At 39.2% G+C, this 23,561-nt stretch overlaps 1 long non-coding RNA gene across 1 annotated transcript in view; it reads right to left on the bottom strand.

Moving 5' to 3' along the window:
- LOC135281239 (uncharacterized) overlaps nucleotides 1-23,561 on the bottom strand; it is a 35,734-nt gene that overhangs the window by 6,641 nt on the left and 5,532 nt on the right. Inside the window, exons 2-4 of the long non-coding RNA XR_010347948.1 lie at nucleotides 10,324-10,565; nucleotides 8,556-8,749; nucleotides 5,533-5,635 (exon numbers count right to left, since the gene is read on the bottom strand). This is a non-coding gene — a long non-coding RNA (uncharacterized LOC135281239). The remainder of the gene's footprint in view (nucleotides 1-5,532; nucleotides 5,636-8,555; nucleotides 8,750-10,323; nucleotides 10,566-23,561) is intronic.

Genomic DNA, 23,561 nt, shown 5'->3' with positions numbered 1-23,561 from the left:
CTGTGGCCAGACACAGGTGGGACTCCAGGAGTCAGCTTCAGGAGCATGAGGCTGTCTGACCTGACCCCAGGGTCCAGCCACACCCCTCCAGGGGGTAAAAAATCCCCCCTTGCCCAGCCAAGGCACTAGCAGCCTGTTAACATGGGTGAAGCTGAGCTGATCAGAAGCACAACTGCATGGTCAACTACCACAGCAAAGCTGCCCAGTCCTCAGAGAACTACAGGTTTGGTAAGGTACCTGCTGGAAGGCAATCATGGCTCCTTATTTCCACTCAAGGAAAAACAGCACCTGAGACAATGTCAGAGAAATGCCATATAGGACAATGGCTGAAACACCTCCAGTTAAAGATTAAAAAAGCACAAAAGCAGAAAAAACAGAAGTAGAAAGTTGCTTTTTTGCATATTGGAGCTAAATCACACATCACTCAGCAACTTGTTTCTCAGGAGTTCTCTGGGAACAATCAGTGAATTTCCTGCTGGGAAGTATGAAAGGTAACACATTCACAACTATGGTTACCATTCCTGAAATGGCTGTACAGCCAGCCATGGTCTCTAACTCCTGTGTATGCAGTGCTGAAACTGCCCTTTTTTCTTGAGAGCTAGAATTAGGATGAGAGCGTTCAGGCAAAGACTGTCTGAATTAAAGACCAACACTGTAGAAATGAACATGCAAAAATTCATTGTCATTTTCTGCAGTGTGCAGCAGTTAAGTATTCATCCCCAACCTTGAGCCGGAAAATGTACTGGAAGCCCAATTGTACAAAACAACTGCTTTAGACCATGGAACAGTACCTTGCACTGCTTTAGAATGAAGCTGTGCAGCTAAACAGTGCTGCTGGTGGGACCCTTTTTACAGAATCAAAACAAAGGGCTGTGAGCAACCTGTGGGCAAGACACCTTGGGTTTTGTGCAAGTGACCTGTGCTGCCAACATTCCTCTGACCAGGGACTCGTTTTTAGCTGTATGGAGAGAGGAGTGCCCTAAATAAGGCTTGCTCCTTGCAAGCAGACCCACCTGAAAATGTATGAATCATAGGGTTTACAGAGCAAAAGTCTGGACAACTCCAGGAATTTTAATACGGTTTGAAAAAGAGGGGACACATATTTGCTTTTTGTCCCATTCAGAACCTAGAAGTGTCTTCCACAGTCACAGCAATAGGCCTCAATTTTTCACCTTCCAGCTCACTGGAGTGCAGACAGGCCACTTTTAACAACACATGCTTACATTTTGTTATAATAAATATGTGCCATTCTGGTCATCTATGCCAAATACTTCACAACAACAACCTAAAATTTGAAACATTCTCCGCACATGACACGTTAATTTTCCTGAGGCCTGAAAGATTTTTAGAACCTGTCTTTTACATGAGTACTCCATTGCCAAATATCACCTTCTGTTATCTGCAGTTTTGGAGGATGTGATTGAGTTCCACTGCCCTTGAAGAGAAGAAAAACAAGCTGTTTTTCTCTAGCTCTGGAGACTGAAACCACTAAAACAACATGGTTTCCTAACACAAGAGCCAATTTCTATAATGAGCATCTTGAAAACAAATCCAAACCTTTCATCACCATGAATATATTCTAGAATAGACACACCTTTTTTTTAATCTTGCACTTGTTATTTTGACTTCAGAAACATCATGGGTTCAAAAAGTGGAACAGCTGGACAAATAAAAAAAATAAGATAAAAAGGAAAAGGAAATCACAGCAAAGAAAGCTGATGGAATGTCCTATTGTGGAGAGATATGGAGAAATATGAAAACAAGCTCTTCCTTAGCCCAGTGGGCTGATTCCTGGTGCCTGGGTTTATGTACCAGTCATGGCTTTTCCAGCTTTACAAGGGATGCTAAAACACTGAGCCCTTGCCTTTCCCTCTACTCTGGCAAGGGGGACAGTCACCACTGGGAGTGGGTAGCACAGTTTGGGAGGCAGCGAGGCCTGGGAAGCCCCCATCTCCCCAGGGATGCCACTCCCAGCTGCCTCCCCCCTCACGGGACCCTCTGTGCCTCCACATCATTTCCCACTGCTGCTGTAAGACTCTGGAGTGCTTTGAAGTGGGCAGCTAGCAAAGCATCACCTTCAGGAGGTGAGCAAGGGAAAAAAGTCAGTTCCATGTGCATAAGGCTCCAGGTAAAGCTCTCTGTGCTGTTGAGTAAACAGTCTGGCTTATCCTGCACAATTGCTTCCTATCTCCCTGTGAGATAAGGACTGGGGCAGTCCTTTGGGACAGTCACCCAAAGCCTTTTCCAATGCATAACAGATAAGACAAAATTGAAACTGAAAGAGATGACATTTCATTTCCTTGCTGCTGCCAGAAGTTGTGATCCAAGTGTGAAAGACTGTGTGTGTGCATACACATCCACATCCTCTGTGCTACAGGGACTGGGCAGTGTCAAGTGTTGCCAGTAATTGTTGTTTTGCCTTTCAGGACAAAAGCTCCAGAAAGGAGAATGCACTGAAGCATGGTTTTAGTCTGGGGATGCAATTACATACTTCCACTTCCAAACTTTTTTTTTCTTCTTCAATTCAGTAGCTTTCTAGCAACTTCTAGAAATGCTAAAACTTTTAAACTTATGCCAAATCAACAGCATGCAGCTGTGGACATGCACCTCTGAAAAGTGAAAGAAGGCTTTGTTCTTGAGCCACTTGTAACCAAAATGCAAAATGTAATTGTGAAAAAGGAATATGAAAACTGCTGTACCAGACCTTTACATGGTTTACTACCTCTCATTATGCAAAGGTTAAAATCACAGATTTAGAAGGTTATTTTTCAGTAATCAGACAAATCCTTTCTCAGGCAAGCAAAATACATTCTGAACAAATTATTACTGCAAATGCTGCGTGTATGCTGTTCTCCTTTTCTCTTTGAATATTTTTCATTCAAATTAATTTTTATTATTTCTTTTTTTTAAAGTACTTCAGAAGTAATAAGTACTCTAAAATAACATGAAACTACTTTTCATGGTTCAATTTTCGTCATTCAACTACTCTCAAAAGGAGTAAAAAAATGTCACATAACATTTAATTAAAATAGGATGTTGCTATTTAAGAACACAAACAGGAAAGCACCCCTGTCAGATTAAAATCCCTTGAGCTATTATAACTTTCTTGATTCAGCAGACATAAAATACTGTAGCATAAAACTAATTTCATGCTACCACACAAATCAGCATGTCATGCTCACATTACTACATATTCTTAAGTAAATGTTCACTTGATACAAGTATATGCTACATTATTTTTTTTAAAGCACGTAGAAATGCATGTATATACAATATGTGGCATTTAATGTAATTACAGCTGAGATGAATTCTGCATGAAAATCGGGATTCTCCTAAATTTCAAACGTCTGCAAGAATAATTTCAGCCCACAAATGTCAGCCCCACAGTCAAGAACTCAAAGGAGAGCTTTCCACCAGGGATTCAGATTACTCATCATGTACTTTCACTTCATTAGAATATTTTTCTTCATTTGCAGTAAGCATGTAAAACTGAGAAATGTATTTCCAAAGAAAGAAATGCAGTAATTTTATACATCTTTACTGGGTATATTTTTTTTTAATATACATTGGTAAACATTACCTTTTATCTTAAGATTGTTTTCACTGATCATTAACAAATGTCATCCTACCTGAGATGTTACTCAATAAATGTGTACTTTAGAGTTTTCTAGGGAATATTTATTGGGAAATATATTTAAAACCATGCTTTTTAATAAAACATATTATATGTACATCAATGAATCCAAGACAGCTTCAGTTTTCCTTGTGGTTTTTATTTTTTTGCTTATTACTCCTCTTCTATTCCTGAATTTATTAAAGCAATCTCTCAAGGTATTGTTTATAAATTCCAAAACAGCTTGTATTTTCTTATATCCTTTTAGGTAAAAGCTTTTTTTCCTTACTCTTTTCATATTCCATGGAGATTTTTTAAAATTTCAAGTTCATCTAATTTTTCATTTAAAATTCTGAATTGACTTGTGTTCAGCATTATTACCTGTATTTGATTTTCATGCCATGTGGATAAACTGCAATAATTCTGGAAAGCTCACAGTTTTATCAACACCACCAGCACATATTGAAGTCCCATTTGTTATAACCATGATGATTACTAGTTTGTCCCATTCCAGTAAAAATTCCCAGAGGGAGCCCAAAGTGCATGGCAAAGGCTACAAAGGTCTTATTTTAGAACTTGGTTGTGTGTTGCCATTTCTTGGGGACACTATCCAGCCATCAACACTTCACAGCAATATTCAGCTGTCACATTCTCAGCAGGACCAGGAGCAGCATGGGGTGGGTCAGGAGATCCACACGCTGTGGAATCTCACTGTCGGGGAAGGGAGACGGTGTCCCACCTGCCCTGTCCCAGCTGCACTGCATGGAGAAGTCTCAACACGTGAACTTGAATGAGCTCCCTTCCTGGATGTGGCACTTTAGATGTTCTACAGACATCAGAACAATCTGTACCAAAATGCTTTATCTTAAATTGCTTAGCTGGACTTATCTTAAACTAAGCTTCAGTTTCACAGCAGAATGCACTTAGGCTACAGAGTCAGCGTGGCAGAGCCAGGCTACCTTCCTTCCACTGTATTCTACTCACTATCCACTATGCTGGGTGTTGTGGCATTGCAATTTCATTTTTGCAATGATTCAGCTCTGATATTGGGAGTTTTCATTTTTTCTATAGTTCTTCATCTCACTGCATTTTTTATGAGCTTCATTCAAATTCCACTGAATGACAGGACTGCCCAAATGAAACTCCAATACTTTTTTTAATAAAAACATTTTTCAACAATGGTTTTGGCTGCCTTTATAAGAGAAGTTTTAGCAAACAAAAGAGAACATGTGCAGCCATTCAATCTATTGTAAGGAAAACAAACAAATAAAACAAGCTGCTAACAGGTACTTACTACTCTGGATGTCTCCTCTGCTCACTAAAGTCAGGATTTTTCAAACATGTATTTTCTTCTTCTCTAAATGAATATGTAGCATGCTCACTCTTTGGTTCCTTAATTTCACAGGTTAACCATCTATCCTACAGTACAATAATTTGTGTTTACATAATGAGCTTTAGTATTATTGTCTGTACTATCATTAGACCTATACCTCTCTGAGACTTCTAATTTTCACTCTTTGCTTTAGTAAATATTGATTATCTATAACTATTTTTTATATCCAGATATGCATTGGGAACTTATGCATTTTGCACAAGCAACTGATTAATAGAGAGCCTTGTACTATAGAGAAAACACAAAGAGTTATGTAGTATAATAAACAGAATGTGAAATTTGGGATTATGTGCATAGTGAGAAAAATAAATACTGAAAGAAAAACAATAAATATTTTAGAAATATTACCTTGAAACACTAACAGACAGCTAGCTTATTTGATTAAACCAAGTGCACGAAAGTATTTTATAGTTTCTGCAAATGAGATGTTCTGTGTAAGTACACTTTTAGCCTTAGAGAAATAACAGCCTGAGGCTGCTTTTGACTCCCTGGGATAACAGACAACTTAAACATCCTCCTTCACTACCTTTAATGGTTGAATTGGATAGCTTCCTGTCTGTCATAAATAAACATTTCCCCATGGATCTCTTCTTTCATAAAGGTCAGCACAGCCTCTTTTGCCTTTGTCACTTTAAAAAAAAAAAATAGAAGTCAGTAAGTGTACCAGTATATTTGCTAACCCTTGACTTCCTAAGGGTTTTTTTGCCCTTTTTTCAATGAACTAAAAAAAAAAAAAAAAAAAGAAAGGAGAACAAAAGAGAGAAAGCTATTTCTCATTGAAAGTGTTTGCTTTATGATTTTGTAATATTTATATAACAGCAATCTTCCAAAAAAAACCCAACGCACCCATATCAGTATTTTGCAAATATTTCTTCCCTTGTCAGACAAAATGTTATTTTTACCTAACAATTAAGGCACTTGCTAAGCTGCTTCTCACAGATATTTCTTCCCATGCAACCCATTTGTCATAGATTGCTAACATTAAAAAGATAAAGGATAAATTCCTCTTAAGGGCTGTTTTCAATGAAACAAGCTGGCTGAAGAAAAATCTGAGTGCATTTCCCATTGCTGGGCATGAGACATTTTAAATGCATTTTGGTTGTATACATTCTTCCAGCTGTTTGCATTATCTGTCAGCCATAAGTTGACTATAAATTTTAGCCACACATTACTTAGTGTCTGAGCTTACTAGGATTACACTTGGTATTTTTAAGAATCAGTCATAATTCATGCAGCATGCAAATCTAACAAAGAAGCTTGAATATATTCTTGTTCAGTGTAATTTGAGGGGACACTGTAAGGCAGATGCAAATGTCAATATTATTCTCGACATGTAAATATTCCCTTTGTTTGCATAATCCTTGTGGGTATCATGTTTCAGTATTTGGCTCCTTCTGGCAGACCAAAGGGCAAAGTGGTGGAGATATCAGCAGTAACGTACATCATGAGAAGCATTCAAATAAAAAAACCTTTTTGGCCTTTGCAAAACCAAAGTCACCAAATTCAGCTTCTGGTTGTGATTTTGTCAGTTTTACATATGTCAAGTGAGGTTTTTAGGAGCCAAACAAAGAAGACACTGCCTAGTGCTTTGCCCTTCTCCCACTACAGCACAAGGAAGACTAACAACACTAGACCAAAGACACTAAACATGGGACACTAACTCCACCCTGGAGTGTGATGCAGCAAGTGTTTGCACATCCACACACATTCACACCCCCCTATAAATAAATGAAAACCATACTCTACAATCCAGCACATATCTCCTGCCTTAAGACAAAATTTTTCATTCACTCTTTTAACCAGCTATTAATGCTCCTCAGCTCTGGCAGTCGTGTCCATCAGACCAGGCTCAGGCCAACAAGCCTGACTGGATGTTCACAGTGGATCCCAGTGGTGAGGCAGCTGTGTGAGGGACCTCATCCATGTCTGTAAGTAACTGAAGGGAGGGGTGCCAAGAGCAGGGATCCGGCTCTTCTCAGTGGTGCCAAGCAACAGGGCAAGAGGCAATGGGCAATGCACTGATGCACAGGGAATTCCACCTGAATGTGAGGAAGAACTTCTCTACTGTGTGGGTGACTGAGCATTGGAACCTCACCCAGAGAGATTGTGGAGTCTCCCTCAATGGAGATACTCAAAAACCATCTGGAGACAATCCTGTGCCATGTGTGCTGGGATGGCCCTGCTTGACCAGGGAGCCTGGACCAGATGACCCACCTTGGGCCTTCCAACCTGACCCATCCTGTGATTCTGTAACTGAGGGGTTTTGTTTCTCTTTCACACACATTACTGTCAAATCCTGAAGAACAGTGGTTTTTGCTTTGTAAAATCCAGTGATGCAATAAATAATTGTTTTCCCTGCAAAAATTAGACTGTTCTAGCTTGAAATTATTCACTTTAAACCAATAGCATTTTTATATTTTGTTCATTTAAAAGTTTTACAAAATGTTTCATTCAGGTTTTCCTGCTTGCAGACCTGTCTCAGATTTTGGGTACTTGTTGACTCAGAAGGCTTCCTGGAAAGGCATTTCCACAAACACTCCTCAGTGTACAGCCTTGTTCAGTTAGCTCCTCATTTCCAGCATGGGATTCAGTTTAAGCTTCATGTGTTCAACCAGCAGATCCAGCTGACTTCCTTAAGGGACACTTACTTGTCAAAGGATGTGGGTTTTTTTAGCAATAGTATTTTTTCATATCACTGACTCTTATTTCAGATCAGTTAACTTTCATTGCAGTCAATTTCAAAACTCCAAGTTGTTCTGAAATCCATTATCACCTACTATCTGACTTTATGGGTCTGGGTTTTTTCCATGTAGCACATTTACTCCTAGAAGGATTCTGATTAGAGGTTTTGCTGTTTTGTTAAAGTCAGTAGGAAGCACATCTTTGCACATGCAACCTAATGATCCAAAAACTATTCTTATTTTCTGTTGCGGTGGCAGGGGTTGCTTATTTTAATTCCAGTTTCACCCCCGGTTTGCCTCCTGCATTTATTGCCTCAGCCAAGCCGATCAATAAACTGCAGATGCGGATAAGGGACAGCGTCCTTTGCCCATTATCCCAGGAGGATGAGGAGGAGGAGGATGAGGAGGTGGCGATGGCAGCCGGGGTGGGTCAGAGCGGGTCCCGGGCTGCGGGTCCCGGGCTGCCCTGGTGTGGGGGCACAGGGCCGAGCAGCGGCAGCTCCGTGGGTGGAACACTGCCCTGGCCAGCAGGCAAGGGCAGCGCCTCGGGCAGAGCTGGGGCTGCGGTTTTTCCCAGCGTTTACTGCAGATATTTTAAAGACAGTTCTGGCTCCCTCTCGTGGAGCGTGAGCCATAGGCAAGGGTTTGCCATGCACTGCTTACACGTTTACATATTCCCAGCCCTAAAGTTTATAGAATAAGATAAACTCTTTCATTAAACAGGTTAAAAGGACCTCGCACTCTGATTTCTCAAAAAAAAAAAAAAAAAAAACCCAAAAAAAACCAAACCCAAAACAAAACAAACAAAAAAAAACCAACAAAACTTCTTTATCTGCACGATCTTCCTACACTAAACCACCACACTCACCAACATAATGCTCCAATTCTTCATGAGTCTTCAGCAAAGCTCCAGAAGGCTCCTTTCCCTGCCCAGCACTTCCAGCTCTGCCTATCTGACACTCACGTTCCATCTCTAGCTCCTGCATGCACCACACACCCAAAGGTGGAAGATGCTCTTGCCAGAGTTCTCCATCAGCACACAGCATCACACCAAGGCTGCCTCTAGGATAAACAGAACCAATACCAAAGATAATATTTATATTTCATTCTTGTGGTTTCAAAATGTTTTTTACAGCATCTCTTTCATAGGAGTGAAATAAAAAGTGACACTGCAATGTGGTAAGAATAGCTAATGTCAGATACAGAAGTAATGAGTATTTTCCTTTCCTTCATTCCTTCATGTTTCGATTCAGCTCTCCATGGATCCATAAAATGTGAAGATGACATCATCTTACTAAATGCTCATGTTTATTTGATGGTCCTTCATGATCTAAAGTCCTTTATTTCCTTCATTAAGCAGAAGAAAATGCAAAGCGAAACAAGGACCAGGGGGAGAAAAGGACATTATTTAGACTTAAATCCTTATAAGAGGATCCCCCATTGTGCTTAGCGGGTGAGAAAAAACCTTGCTGTTTCACTTCAACATGAAGTTTTCATGTGAGGTGTGAATTGGTATGGCACATCAAAATAAGCAACATTTTAAGGCCAGAATTCCACCATGTGCCATGTTCACCACTGCACTCAAAGTACAGCCCACAACAGAAGGAGTCAATTTTTTGTACAAAAACTGTTTCTAAAAAAGCAACTTGTTCAGGCTTATAGATACAAGAGGAAAATGATGGTACTACAGGCATAATACAGGATTGTTGTTCTGCAGCACTTAAAATGCTACTCATTAGTCTTACTCTTCATTCATAAACTAAAGCAAGTTTTATATGATATGTTTTAATTTTGTCTATAAGTGGTAATGGATATTTCAACTTATAAGTTAAAAAAGAAAAAGCCATGAGACTGTCAATAAGAGAGGTGTCTGACTTTACACAGGAGCATGCTCTAGACGAGGGTTACTTGCATTTTTCCCATCATCTGCAAGCCCCCACTGAACTGATGAAATGTTTCCAGCATAGTGAAATGTTGTTTTTCCCTCCATGACAGCAAAGAGGCCAAGACAATATTTAATTTGTCTGCAAGTAATAAAATTACATAATAATTGCTTGTCACTAGGCAACCATTGATTTTAAGATGAGTTATCAGTTCTTGGGGACAATGCTAAACATAACCAGGAACTACTAGTTAATTCTTTAAATAATAATTAAAATCAAATAAATGGTCTGTTCTCTCCCAAGAAAACTACTTTTTTTAACTCCAAACTTCAAAGAACGAGCAAAAAGCCACATTAGTGTGGCATTGCTAAATTTGTTCTTGCTTTTAATTATGCAGGAGATACAAAAGTGTTTGTACCAAAAAACAAAAAGAAAAAAGTGAGTATGAGAGACAGACTTTAGTGTATTGAAAATCTTTGCTATAGCTCAGGTGCTATTGGCCATTTTATTTTGTCTCCAATAGCCTCCTAACAACAGTATTTTCATATTGTTACCACACTTTTTTTTCTTTTTATCTTTATTTGCCTCTGCCACAAAGGCTAAAGGCTAAACCACAGAAATATGTTTTTTTTTTCTCTTGGTTAGACTACATCTTCAAAGATCTAGCCTGAAGTTATTTGCAAACTGATTAAAAATATCAATCGCCCATTGGTTTATTGAGCTCTTTCCCACTGTGCTCAGTCTTAGATTTACCCAGGAGTAAATCCTGTTCTTCCTCTTTGGTAGGCAATAATCAGCCAGTTTGCTTCCTTTTGCTCCAAAGGATCTCTGCTCTCTTGATGTCAACTCTATGCATCAGTTCTTGTCAACTTTTATTTTTCTGGAGTATGCTCAAGTCATCTTCCTCCAGATCTGTATTTCAACAGCACCTTAACACTAATATTTCCTCTCTTCACAGGAAGTGCCTTTACTGATGATCTGCCAATCCTCTCTGCCTAGAAATGAGAAAGTGATCTGGCATGATTATTCCTTAAAATAAGTCCTTAAAATTCCTTGAAATACAAGCTGGCAAGGGAATGAAAACAAACAGTCCTTCTACAAAACACTTCAGACATCTGTACCAGTGAAAGAAATGCAGGAATATGAATGGAAGCCCATAAACGTAGGAAATTCTAAGTGTGGTTGCCTGGGCCACATAACATAGCTGAGAATGGATTGGGTAATTGATGTAGGCTGAATGTGTGGCAGAGGAGGCATGGTTGGGGGAAGAATATCCTGTTACCTTGTGCCTGGAGAGCTCACCCTGAGAGAAGATCTCCAGTGGTCAGCAGTGCTGACAGGAGAATCAGCTGTGCATACACAGGTAGGTCAAGTAGCACAACCATTATATGCTAGTTTAGGATTTCTGGGGAAAGAAAAAAAATGGAGGAAGAGGAGCAAGGGACACCAAGATGGAAGATGCCACTTCAAAGGAACTGACTCTATTTCACTGGCAGAAAAGAAGTGCACCTCAAAAAAATTTAAGCAATTGAATAATCTAAAAAAGAAAAACAAAAGAAAAAAAGATGAAACTTAAAAAGAGATAATTTCTGGGTCCTCAATTATCTGAACTCAAGAAGTATACAACTTTGAAATGAAAGGAGGAAACGAATGAGGGGCAAAAATCTTTTTGAAGCATGAAGGACAGAATGAGGCTGTCCAAAATACAAAAGCAGACCCATCAGGGTAAGGTCATAAAGGACAGAAGAAAATACCTTGTCCACACATGTTGTAATGGGAAAAGCACAGAAAGAGATGGTACAGAAAAGGTCAATGTTTATTCGTTGTCTGCTTTACAGTCACATTCCCAACTCTGCATTTTGCTTTGTATTGGCTTACTGCTACCAGGTGCAGATCTTTCACATCTTCCTACTGAAATGCTTATTCTCCTTCTCCTGATCCCAGAACTACCTTAGCTCATCCAGGCTTTTTGCAGTATTTATCCTCTCCAGCATGCACTACACCCCTCACAGTGCCAGGGCACACCCTCCATTACTCAGGCAATACACGGGTTAGCAGGGGACACCCTTCCAAAATATATTTTCTACTACATCTTTGATAGTGTTCCCAGTGACAAGTTTGAAATCTGATTTCTAGGTCACTCACCCAGCTAGTTATACCTTATCTTGGCCATATTTCTTTTACTGTACAAGCCTGTCATAAATAACAGTATCAAAAGCCCTAATAACTCCAAGGCAGATTAAATTTACAGCTTCTTCTCTGTTCAAATGATATGTTATCCTAACAAAGAAAGAAATAATATTGGCTCAACATAACTTGCTGATTATAATTAATCTCATTTTGATCTTTCAAGTACTTATAAGTATTTAAAATTGCTATTCCAGAATTTATCTGGAAATTGGAGATAGTTGACTGGTCTACAACCACTCACCTATCCCTACTTTTCCTCTGTCCCTTCTTCCTTTTCCCTACCCCATCTGTTTTCTCAGCACTTTTCCCGTCTTTCAAGTCTTCAGAGAGTGCAAGCAGCTCTAATTTTCAAACAATTTCCAACAATTTTAATTTGGGGTTGCATAAAATGTTGGCTGATGCAACATCCTGCCTCTTAATCGCTGCTCTAAATTCTCTTATTTGAGAAGGACTACTATTGAATAGCTCTCAATAGTATAAATTGCAGACATATCTCCCAACAAAAATTATTTGAAAAGGTTTGCACTTCACATAAAGTAAAGAAATGAACAGGAATATGTTCAAGTAACCAGTAAAAATTCTGTTAATCGTACACATAAGGATGTATCAGATAACCTATTTAAAGAAAGGGAAAAAATTAGAAGACTGGAAACAAAGCGTGAAAAAGATTAATATATTACAATATTACATTTACACTAATAAGCATAATAATTTATTTCATGGCATATTTTTGTTTTCTCTCCTCATTTCTGAACCAAAGTGTTTGAATAGTCAAATACTTCTAATCACTACATTTGCAAAAGTAGAGCACAGAGTAGCCTGAGAAAAGAGAGAATTGGTGGAAAAGGAAGACAAGTAAACAATTAATATCTCATAACAGATGTCTGGTCTTTGACATTTTAGATATTCTTCCTTCATGTTTGCTGATTCATTTCTTGACTCTCTCTTTCCTGGAAGTCTCAACTACTTAGTCACGCCCTTCACTTATGTATCTTTTGAAATAAACCATAATTTTTACCTAGTGCTGACAGCTTGTCATCTTTTTCCCATGAATTCATGCTGAGGGATGCTGATCTTGAGGTGTATCCAAGACTGAAAGAATTTGCTTTTGGTTTTCACTTAATTAGGTAAAATCTATAAAGAACCGTGTGTGGTACATGAGATTGCACTGAAGCACTGAAATCCATTTTCATTTACAACTCTTCTCAGTGCAATTCTTTAATTTTTAACCCTATTTTTAAAGGAAGCTTGTCAGAGAGAGCCTTCCTTGTTTGAGAAGAAGGATTACAGCTCAGGGTCAGAAGGACATAGACTCATTTTCCCCCAGAGCAAGCATCCCTACCTAGAACCCTGTTTGGAAAAACTGGTGCAAAACACTTCTAGATCCTTGTAACAGCAGGGTTTGACCTACTCCTCTCAGGACTAGGCCTCCTGGAGTAATTTTGCTGTTCCCTTGTTCTTTCTGCAGTGAAGGGGTCAGAAATGAAGGGCCAGCCTACAGAAATTCTTGGGTTATACTGTCACCAATTTTCAAGCCTGAAAAGTTGTTTAAAAAGTCCACATCATTCACATGTGGACATACCCAAAATCTTGACAGTAAAGACAAATGGAGATTTTATTACATAATAAAATCCTCAATAATTAGGCTAGGGAAAATCTATTGCAAATATATCTCATGTATTAGACCATCACAATGCCATCTCATACAGCTGAAGAAGATGAAGTCTAACAAACACACAAAATCCCCTGAAAATCCTGGGAGTAGATATGCAAAGGAGCAAATAAAACCACATAAAAGTAATGGTTTGTTTAGTCACTTTTTTTTTTTCCCTTAACTGAGAGAGAGGGCCTGGGTGGCTATAAATTCATTACAGAGAGATTACCCATGTTTAATAACAGAAGGGAAGTTCTCAAGTGCTTTTATGATGTGGTTGTATCACAGTGAATATACAAAACTCCCTACTTCCATCTGCAGTCACAAAGGATCCCTGTCTACCCTGCAGAACTGGAGGGGATACCATCCTGTCAGCACGAAGTGTCTGGAGCAGTGCCTGCTCAACATGATCAGCCAGCTGTCTGAAGGCCACCAGCAAGTGCTCTGCACATCAGAAATTCCAAAACCCTTCAAGGAACAAATATTTAGAGCATCTATGTCTACAAAAATGTTTCCTTGCTACATTTTGCAAACCCACAGAATAATGTTCAGAGACATAAAGGCAGTGTAAGGTTGCCAGAAAACACCATTCCAACATCTGTGCTTCGTACTTCTTTTAAGCTCTGCAAAACTCAGACATGACGACTCATACCAACTTACACATGATCATAAATGTAATATATCATAATTTGTCAGGGCAATACAAATCTGAGGATAAAAATATAAGCACACTATAGTGTCATTTACTTTTGACCTTTGCTATTTAGAAAAGGGCAAGCAATTTTTGGTTCTGCTCTGTTAGGAAAAGCCATCATGAAGAATGAAGAGCTGTGTTAGGACATTTCAGACATAGCCCTAAGCCCTGCTCCTGCACAGAGTGGTGGTAATATAGCACAACATACTGAAAAAAACCCAAACCAGGGAGTGAACCTAACTTTCCCTAGCTTTGCCTATCAGGTTGGATGGAAACTGCAAGGTTTCATAATCCTCTCTCTCATGTTGATTACCTGATTTACAAAAAAGCGCAAGTTTATATGAAAGCCAGTCTGCCTGTCAACACATTGAGTCTCTTTCACCCAACTAGGAGGATCTGTGTATCTTCATGCTAGCCAGTTTGCTGTTCATATCAATTAATGAAACCAGCATTTTGAGATAACAAGATAGAAATCCTTTGGCAGCAACGCTTAAAAGTTAGCATTAGGCTAAGAGAAGGGAGGCTGCAGTGATAATGTAGAGTGTAGGAAAGGACTCCTTACACAATATATTTGCTTATAAGCCAAGTGTTAGCTGGCTCTAAATAAATTCTCTTCAGTAAAGTACTGACAACAACTAAACATTTCCAAAACTGATTTAAGTTGATTCTAGTTCTAAGGTTTGAAAGCCTTGGTTTTAACAAACATATTTATTCTCTTGAGCCTTTGAAATTTTTTCCTCCTGACCACAAAATCTCTTATTTTTTGCACCAACAAAAGGTTGAAATGAGAGTTGTTCAATACCTATATGATCCTTTCACTAAAAAGGAAGAAGATCTAATGGTAAAAAGTAGAGATTATATAAATGCTTCAAAGTCTGCAACCACATACCAGGTATTACCAGTACTATGACAGGGTGTTTTGCATACTGGTAATTGCTAATTGGTTAAAAATCAACTATACAATAACTTGGAACACATTACACATAAAACTATTCTATCAAATGAGAAAGCAAAACCTCTGCTTTTTCAAAGACACTGCTTTTGCAATATTCAAACAGTAAGTATTGGTTATGGTTTAACTATGAAAGAAGCTTTACAGGTCTATGTCCAACAACCACTGCATTATAGTGTGACTTGGTGCTACAAGGAAGTAAGTTATTAAATAAGTGAATCACTGAAGTTTATAAAAGAAGAATTTGCACCTTTCACTGTCAGCAATTTACACCCTTACATATCAAATCATTATGCCACCGTTTCTCAGAGTAGTGGCCTGTATAGATTTATAGTCCAAAACTTTTAGATTAATTAGGAAGACAATAGGTATTCCAGAAAACAATCCATTTCTGCACAGGTTATTCTTTATTTCTAACTCTATCTTTCCAAGAATGAAGACTATGGATCCAGAAAGAGACATATGTACAAGTATGGCACATTAGGAAAGTTTGGTGCATTTGGAAGGAATTAGTAGAAGTTAAACTACTATCAAAAGTCACATAATCCATTTTTAAGCACATACAACTTCCGATAAATACATACAACAGGAAGTCAGAGTGCTATAATCTCAAATTAACCAGCAGCTACAGGAATACTTACTAAAACTTCTACAAGTACACAGCATATCTGAATTTATTAAGCTGGCATCTATTGACAGTTTAATTTACTATCTATTGGCAGTTTTATTGACATGGCCTAAGCCAGAGATGAGCAACAGGGAAAGCTTCTTACCCACTGCAATTCTGTACTGTGGCACAAATCTGATGTGTAAACCATCAGCCATTTAAGTTTCCAAATTGGCAAGGCTGCATCTCCAGTTATCAGAGCACAGTATTTGGTTTAATCCTTCAAATGTGTTTCTTTGTAGCTAACAAAAAGGTAAACATGTCTATGCAGAATTTAACTTTGCACGGTACCTGGACTGCCAAGTTTCAGCTGCATGTGTTGGCCCAAATCTTCCAGACTAAACAAGGATTACAGAGCATGTCTCTCCCAGCCTCTGAGCTGCGCTCCAGTCACCGAAACCAGAAGGCAGAAAACAGGGACCCAGAATGACTGCTGAGCCTTTGTGGTTTTGGAGATGAGACTGAATATAAGTTCTCATTTTTTCCAAGCTGCTGAATTTAGGCAACTTTCTATGTTAAAGACCTACTCAGAATTCTCCAATATGATTTCAGATAAGACAAAAAAGGGGCACTTTTATTCAATAAATCTTCTTTATTATGAACTCAATCAGTTTTTGTTCTACAAATGCATGTGAAATAACAAGGCATGTTGAGGTGTACAATTACTCATTTTAATTAAAAAATATCAGGTGCTTTATGACCATCAGTTTTACTCAATGCCTAAGTGTCAGAATTCAGAAGTTTTTGGCTTTCTGAACTGTTTGGCTTGAAGTTCCACCAGAGATAATAAACATGTAACAGAAATAATTCTTCTGGTTTTTAACTAGCCTGCCATATCCCATATGGACGTATACTAGTATCCCATAATTATCTTCTACTTTGTGAAAATGTAGAGCACTACTGCTACCTAATGGGTCATTTTCTTCAGAGCAAGAGGCAAATTACCTATTAGATAAAAGACAATTTGTCTGCATGCTTCTTTTTCCATGTCAGAGAAACAATCAGGAGGACACTTAGCAGTGGTAATTCTGAGTGTTAATTTTTAATGATGATACTCACTGACAGCAGCATGTGGATGAAGCAGTTAACTGTATAATAATCACTGTGGTGAATGCCACTGGATTCAGTTAGCTCAATACACATCCCAGTTTATCAGTTTATAAAGCCAATAAACCATCTTTCAGCCTTGGCCCTTATACTGATACTACATTTTTGCATATCTTATTCATAAACATGTACCTCTGAAATCAATCTGCATCTGTATTCAAGGGCAAAAAACTATCTCACAGGTGACACAGAAAGGGGAAAGCAAACAAAGTCTTCATTGGTTATTGAAAAGGAGGATAGGGAATCAAACCACTTGTTGATAAAGGACAAAACAAATAATAAATTACATAACAAACAGCATGCAAATGTTTCCACTATATGCAACACCTTTTATTTTGGCCCTAACTCTATTGAACAAGGAAACACTTTCCATAAAGCTTTTGCCACTTACTTCCATGCTGCTCCAAAGCAGGTCCTGCATTCCCACCCTACTCTAAGCACCCTGAAGCAGCATGGGAAGGCCACCCTTTAACATTGGCACATACAGGCAGACCCAGCCAGCACTGATAGATACCTGCAAAAGCCAGAACAAATATTTGCTACAGTTGACGGATCATTTCAAGTTTTAACTGGAACATTAAAAATGTTTTGTGTGAGCTGTGCCAATTTTCTCCTACCTCTGGGCAACAAGTTCCATCCTAGCAAGTATTTTTCTTCAGTGCTTCTCCTCTCAGAAGTCAACCCGCCTGTCTTAAATTTTCCTAAAATAATCTATCAATAGTATTGTCAGGCTGGGAACAGAGATCTTTATTCAGTTTAAAGATAAAGGGACATAAGAAGAGAGCAGAAGCCAAGAAGATCTTGGATCAATAATTTTGCATATAACTAATGCTAAAAATAATCAGGAGAGGGGGTGCAGGGAGTGTTTCAGCTTAAAAATTCTGTTCTAGTCTAATTCCTCCCCCCAAAGTAGCCTTGGAAAAAAAAGATGTTCAACCTTTTTTGGTGAAGATATTAGTAAAGGATGACACTTGAGATATCCTGATAATAATAGAAGATAAAAACATCTGACTTAGAGAAACATGCTTTGTTCACTTTTATTGCATTTGTGAAAATTTTTAAATCTCATTCTTATTACAGAAATATTGAAAACCAAAACCTATATGTTAATCTCAGTCATCACTTCCAAAAGTGCTTTCAAATTGTAAGAAATGGACAATTTAATTTTTAAAAGCACAAGCACATCTGCCTGTTGGTGCAGAGAGCACCAACAGGCAGATCTCTCCTGCTAAGCCAGGCAACATATTAGAAATTTAATTGTCTTGGGGCTAAAGTATCTTGCATTCCTGATGGCACCTTAAGCTTTTTCAGACTGTTTAGCTTACAGCGTTGCTCCAGAAATCACTGTGAGGCACAGAAACCTGTGCAGCAGCCACTGCACCTTCACACACGCTGCCAAGCCCCTTGCAGCACATTTCTCACCTGACTTGCTGGTTTGTTTAGCTGCTGACTCCATCTCATTGCCATGTGGCACGTGGCAGTGTTTCACATGTGGCACAACCACAGCCTGTCCCACACTCAGAGCATCATGCAGAGAACTGCCTGCCTGAAAGGTGAAAGTCATTTCCAGACCACCCACTCCTTCCCCTTCTCCTCCCATTTATTTGGTGTCCCTGTTCAGACAGGAAGAGATGTAATTTAACAAGGAAAAACCTATGTGGGAGCTGGCTGTGGCTGACACTGCACACTTATGCATGGCTTTGTCATTTTATTCTCAAACAATTTCTTTCCTTGTTTTCTTTGAGTACAGTGATGCCAACACATTGCAAGAGGTCAAGGTGCTGAGCAGTGCCTCAGTCCCTGACAGGACACATGGCCCAGGCCAGTGGAGCTTCATCCCATACCCCTGGGGCAGTCAGCACAGGAAAGTCATTAACCACTCCCACCTCCATGCCACTCAGCATCAGCCCATCTCCTGCCGTGATAACCAGACTCACATCTGTGTTTCAGGCTATCTCTGAGGAAGAAGTTATCACCAGACTGATTTCATTCTGGCAGGCTCCCTACAGAGTGAGGAGAACTGATAACAGAAAAAAAACAGGCTAGCCCTTAAGCTTTTCCAAAGGGCATCTCCAACATTTTAGTATTTAGTGTTGCACCAGAAAAAACATGTACACTTTACCTTCTTGCTATTCTTTTAAACATTATTTTAAAAGAAATATGAATCTGCCTTATTTATAATCTTTGTGTCTGTGGTGAGGCAAGATAACCAAAAAGTATTCCCAAAACATGCTTTTGGAGTGAAAAGCAAAATGTTGTAGCCTTCTACTCCCCTGTACCCACAAATTGTGCAGAAAATCTGGGAAGGGGAGGTTGTCACATCCCAGCTCCCTGTGAACATGGGGCCAGTGACCTTTCAGCCCTCTCAGGCTGGCGCACCAGCCATCCATCCCTGGTGCACACCCTGGGCACAGGAATGAAAAGGGAGGGAAGAATCCCTGAGTATTTGATTATTTTCTTCCCAGCTGGTCTGGCACTGCCTTGTCTTTGGATAATCCTCCTGGTTCTACCTAAACCACTCACCCAAGATGTGCTCCAGGGCTTAGTAGTGGTAACTCCAATCTCAAAAATCCTGAGCACTTCTAAATTTCTGGACCTGGCATGTTTTTGAAATACTTCTAGAAAAGGGCAAAGAATAGACTTAATTGTCACTAGAAGGATCTGAGAGGCAGGTATCCCACTGAATCCAGACATCCAAGGGAGGGAAGCTGGCATCCCACTGAATTTTCTATAGATGTGCCTTGTGTAAAATGTCTAGATCACTTTCTGAGGCTTATGCTGGAAACACCTCCCCAGGCAAGAAGCAGAAAGATGTCCTCCAGTTCTCCCTCCCTACTGGGGCTTTCCTGTCTTGTTCTGATCAATTTCTGACAGCAATTTCTCGTCAATGCCTGGGTAGATCCCCATCTAGGATGTAGACAAGCTTGAAAGATCACAGTAGGGTGTAAGTTTTCTTGACAGGCTCTTAGGTAATTTGCCAAGCCAGGAGTTACTGACAATTGAGGGCTTCTTTACAGATGAATGGCCAAAAAGATCTTTTGACAATGTCAGGGAGAGGCAGTTTTCCAGGAGCTTAAGCTTCTGGTTAACTTTAAACCTGGTTAAAAGTTCTTCCAGAATCCTTCCTCAGGTGGCTTCTTGATGCCAAAGGACACTTGTCACTTGACTTGTTACAGCCTTGTGCCACACATTGACTCCAAACAGTGTGAACAAGAAGGACAGAATAAGAAGAGACTGATAATCTTTGAAGGAGAAAAATGGAAAAGTTGGTAATTCCTAGCATTTCCCATGCACTAAGCTGCTCCTGGTAAGCTGTGTACACACTAATAGCCACATGCCAAAGTGCACTGAGAGTTCAGCCCAAGAGAAGTCAGTCCTTGGGAGATGGAGTCTTACTGGGGGTGATGACAGCGCTGCCCATGCACCATTGTGTCCTGATGTTGTTCTTTAAGCAATCCAGCACCAAAGGAACGTACTTCTGGTATTCCAGTCCAAACTCTTGTATAATGTTGTCCTGACAGTTTCATATGCTCCACTTATCAACTAAAACACTTCTTGTGAGACAGAATTGGCTTTTAAACAATTTTGTAACCCATTTGGATAGCACTGGTTTGTTTCTGCTATTTCACTCAGTTATGGTGAGGCAGCATGAGCGGGGCTTCTGGCTGCTGCGGGACCAATAGAGTTCATGCAATAATTTGGGTTGGGAAGGGACCTTAAAGATCATCTTTTTCCAACCTCCCTGCTGTGGGCAGGGACACCTTTCACCAGAGGAGGTTGGTCAATGCCTCAGCTGACCTGGCCTTGTTATGTCCATACTGAGACCCTGAGTCAACTTCTGGGTCCATTCTCTATTTACCATCTCCAGGTGCTAACAAGCCAAGGTGTCTTGGTTTATAAAAATTTTATTTTATACCTTTACAAGAGTCAGAAAATTTGGTACTTTCTTTGCATCTGTCTCCTAGACTCGCATACAAACTCTTTTCCTAAAAGCACACAAACCAAGGAAGTTCCCATTCTTCTACCTGCCAAATAGTAACAGTGAGCTGTGATTCCCACTGAGGAGAGGTTTACATGCTAGGAAAATACAGGGGAAAGCAATTTGAGCTTGTGCCCCGAGATGTGCAACTAGTGGAAGCAGTCCTTACATCTCCTGAACGCCTCAGTCCAAACCCCTGGAAGCAAAGGTGCTAGGATATTCACCAGCTGGCACTGGGGAGGCCTCTGGTCCAGGTTCACAAGATGTGTTATGACCACTACTGGGTAAAGTATTTGCATTCAAAAACAAACAGAGCAGGGCACAGGAATATTACGTTAGGGCAGGATAAGTGCAAGAAGAATGTCCCATGGATTTGAGACTGGTATTTTTCCCAGGAGTGCCCCAAGTAAGGCTGCATTTGCTGTACCAGAAGTCCTTACGGGATCTCAACACAAATGTGCAAACATTGTGGATCTCTTGCCAAGGTGTTCTTCAGAAGCAGCTGAGGCAGTGTGTATGATGTCACATCATCTGCAAGGCTCTGTCTCTGTGGAAAATATGGCAATTCCACCACAAGCCCTCCTGATTTAGGGCCCAGGTCACCAGTGGTGGACTAGCATTCCCAAAGAGACCCATAACTCCCTGCTGACACCACCACTGACCTCCTGAAATGTCCTGGTCACACATTCTTACCTAAACACATCTTCAGCTGCCTTGCTCACAGCCTCACTCACAGCCTTGCCTTAATCTTAGCCATACACTGACAAAAGGCACTAAATTGTATCATCTGGGACAGGAAAGATAACGGATAAGGCTGGGTGTGACACACAGAGAAAATGCCACAGCTTCTCAGTGCCCCTATAAAAACACATTAAATAAAACACGTGGCAAAATGGATCTCTGCCCGTGAAATAACTTGTGAATTACAGGCCAGTTATTTTTCCTTCCAAAACTGTAGAGCCCAGAATTCCAAAATAAACCTGGGATAAGAACTAAGAGATGTGTGGTATATTTATTTAATACTTGTAGAGAGGAAGGGGTTAAAAACTGCAGAGTCAGGAAGCCTTTACTATTAATAGACTAACTTTTATTAGCTGCATCCCTTGTTGGTGTTGTTTCTTCATAATTACATGCCTTTTTAATACCTTGAAAGAGACCTAAATGTTTAATGCAAGGTGGGACATTCAAGAATATGCTTCTGAAATCACAACAGCCTATTAAAGACCAATTAATTAAATAATAGTAATTGTGGATGCAAGGCATGGAGAGTCTCAACAGTCATGTTTAGCTTGAGTCTTCATCATCATTCTGAAAAATGTCACTGTTGAATATTTTGGGAAAAATTTGTGAATGTAATTTAAAACAATAAAAAAAAAAGATCTACTACTGGCACTCACTCATTTCTTCCCTTTCACTTCATAGCTCACATCACTATTTGATCCATTTTCTGTAGGTTAGAATAAATTCAGTTCATTTTTTTAGAGTTGATGACATTATCTCTGCTGAGGGAAACAACGCAAACCAAAGGCAATAAAAGCGCAAACATCTCAGAACAAGCACATACATATCCATTCCCTGTTTCAAATTCATCCCTTTAAAATGGGTACATAAATCAAGAAACACAGTACCTGCACACTGTTCTTACGAAATACTGTGACTAGATCATCATGTAATATATAAGAACACATTGTTAAAAAAAGAAATTCAAGTCTCAGCGTGCACTGACTGTTTTGATTTGCCAGGCAATGCTTATTGGGCAAACTGCATTATTAGATCATATTTTAATTGTAGTTTTTCTCTTTCTTAATCACCCCCTCCTACTCCAACCACACATAGATCACACACTCAAGGAAGAAAGGCACATTTGTAATGGTTTCCACGTCTATTACAACATAATTTGTAATCTTTAAAGATAGAGATGTGTTTGGAATTATTTCAGGACAACTCCAGACAGTAGCAAAATAAATGTAAGAAATAATTCAAATCTTCAAAGTGGAAATTTCAAAGTTCAAGTTTCAAACCTGCAAATTAATCTTTTGCTTACAAACAAGCATCTAAGCTAGGCATGTTAAACTGGGGCTAAGCAGGCACAGGTTGCAGAATTAGGCCCACAAAATCCACACTCACAAAAAAAAATTTAAAAATTAAATTAGTTTTAAGAACAAGGTTCCTCTTCAGGATAGTTTACCATCATGCAATAAATACAGCTTCTTGATAGTAAAGAGTCTCATAAGGTTTTTTCAGTGGATGGATTTAAATCAAGTAAAAGTTGATAAAGTAAAACCATACCAAGGCTGGAAAGGTATGATTAGCAAAGCCAAAAAGCCCTGAAGTTCACAGAATTCATCATACTTATGTAAGTTTTCACACCGTGAAAAGGAGTCAGTTTTATGTTATGTATGAAGGACACAGAATATTTCTTCCTAAAATAAGCATTTAATCAGAGAAGAGATTTTACAGGAAAAACCAAAGAAAAACTAATGAACCCTCCCCTCCAATACCTCTTTCAGATGGAGAAAAAATGTATTTTAATTAATTTAGGAACAGACCTAAAAACTTTATTAGAACTGTAGTCGAACACAGACATTTATTAATCCAAAGCAAGGATAAAAATAACCTTTAGCACCTGTATCATATTTCCAAGATTTAAGACCTGACATTCCTTCCGCAGGTAGTCTCCTGCTTCTAAAAAATTTGTAGATATGTAATTTTACTCCTTACCACACTGGCTCCAATTAAGTTGTAGTG

Source organism: Passer domesticus, chromosome 1 (genome assembly GCF_036417665.1).
Source record: "Passer domesticus isolate bPasDom1 chromosome 1, bPasDom1.hap1, whole genome shotgun sequence".
NCBI lineage: Eukaryota > Metazoa > Chordata > Aves > Passeriformes > Passeridae > Passer > Passer domesticus.
This window is presented reverse-complemented; position numbering and strand designations above follow the sequence as displayed.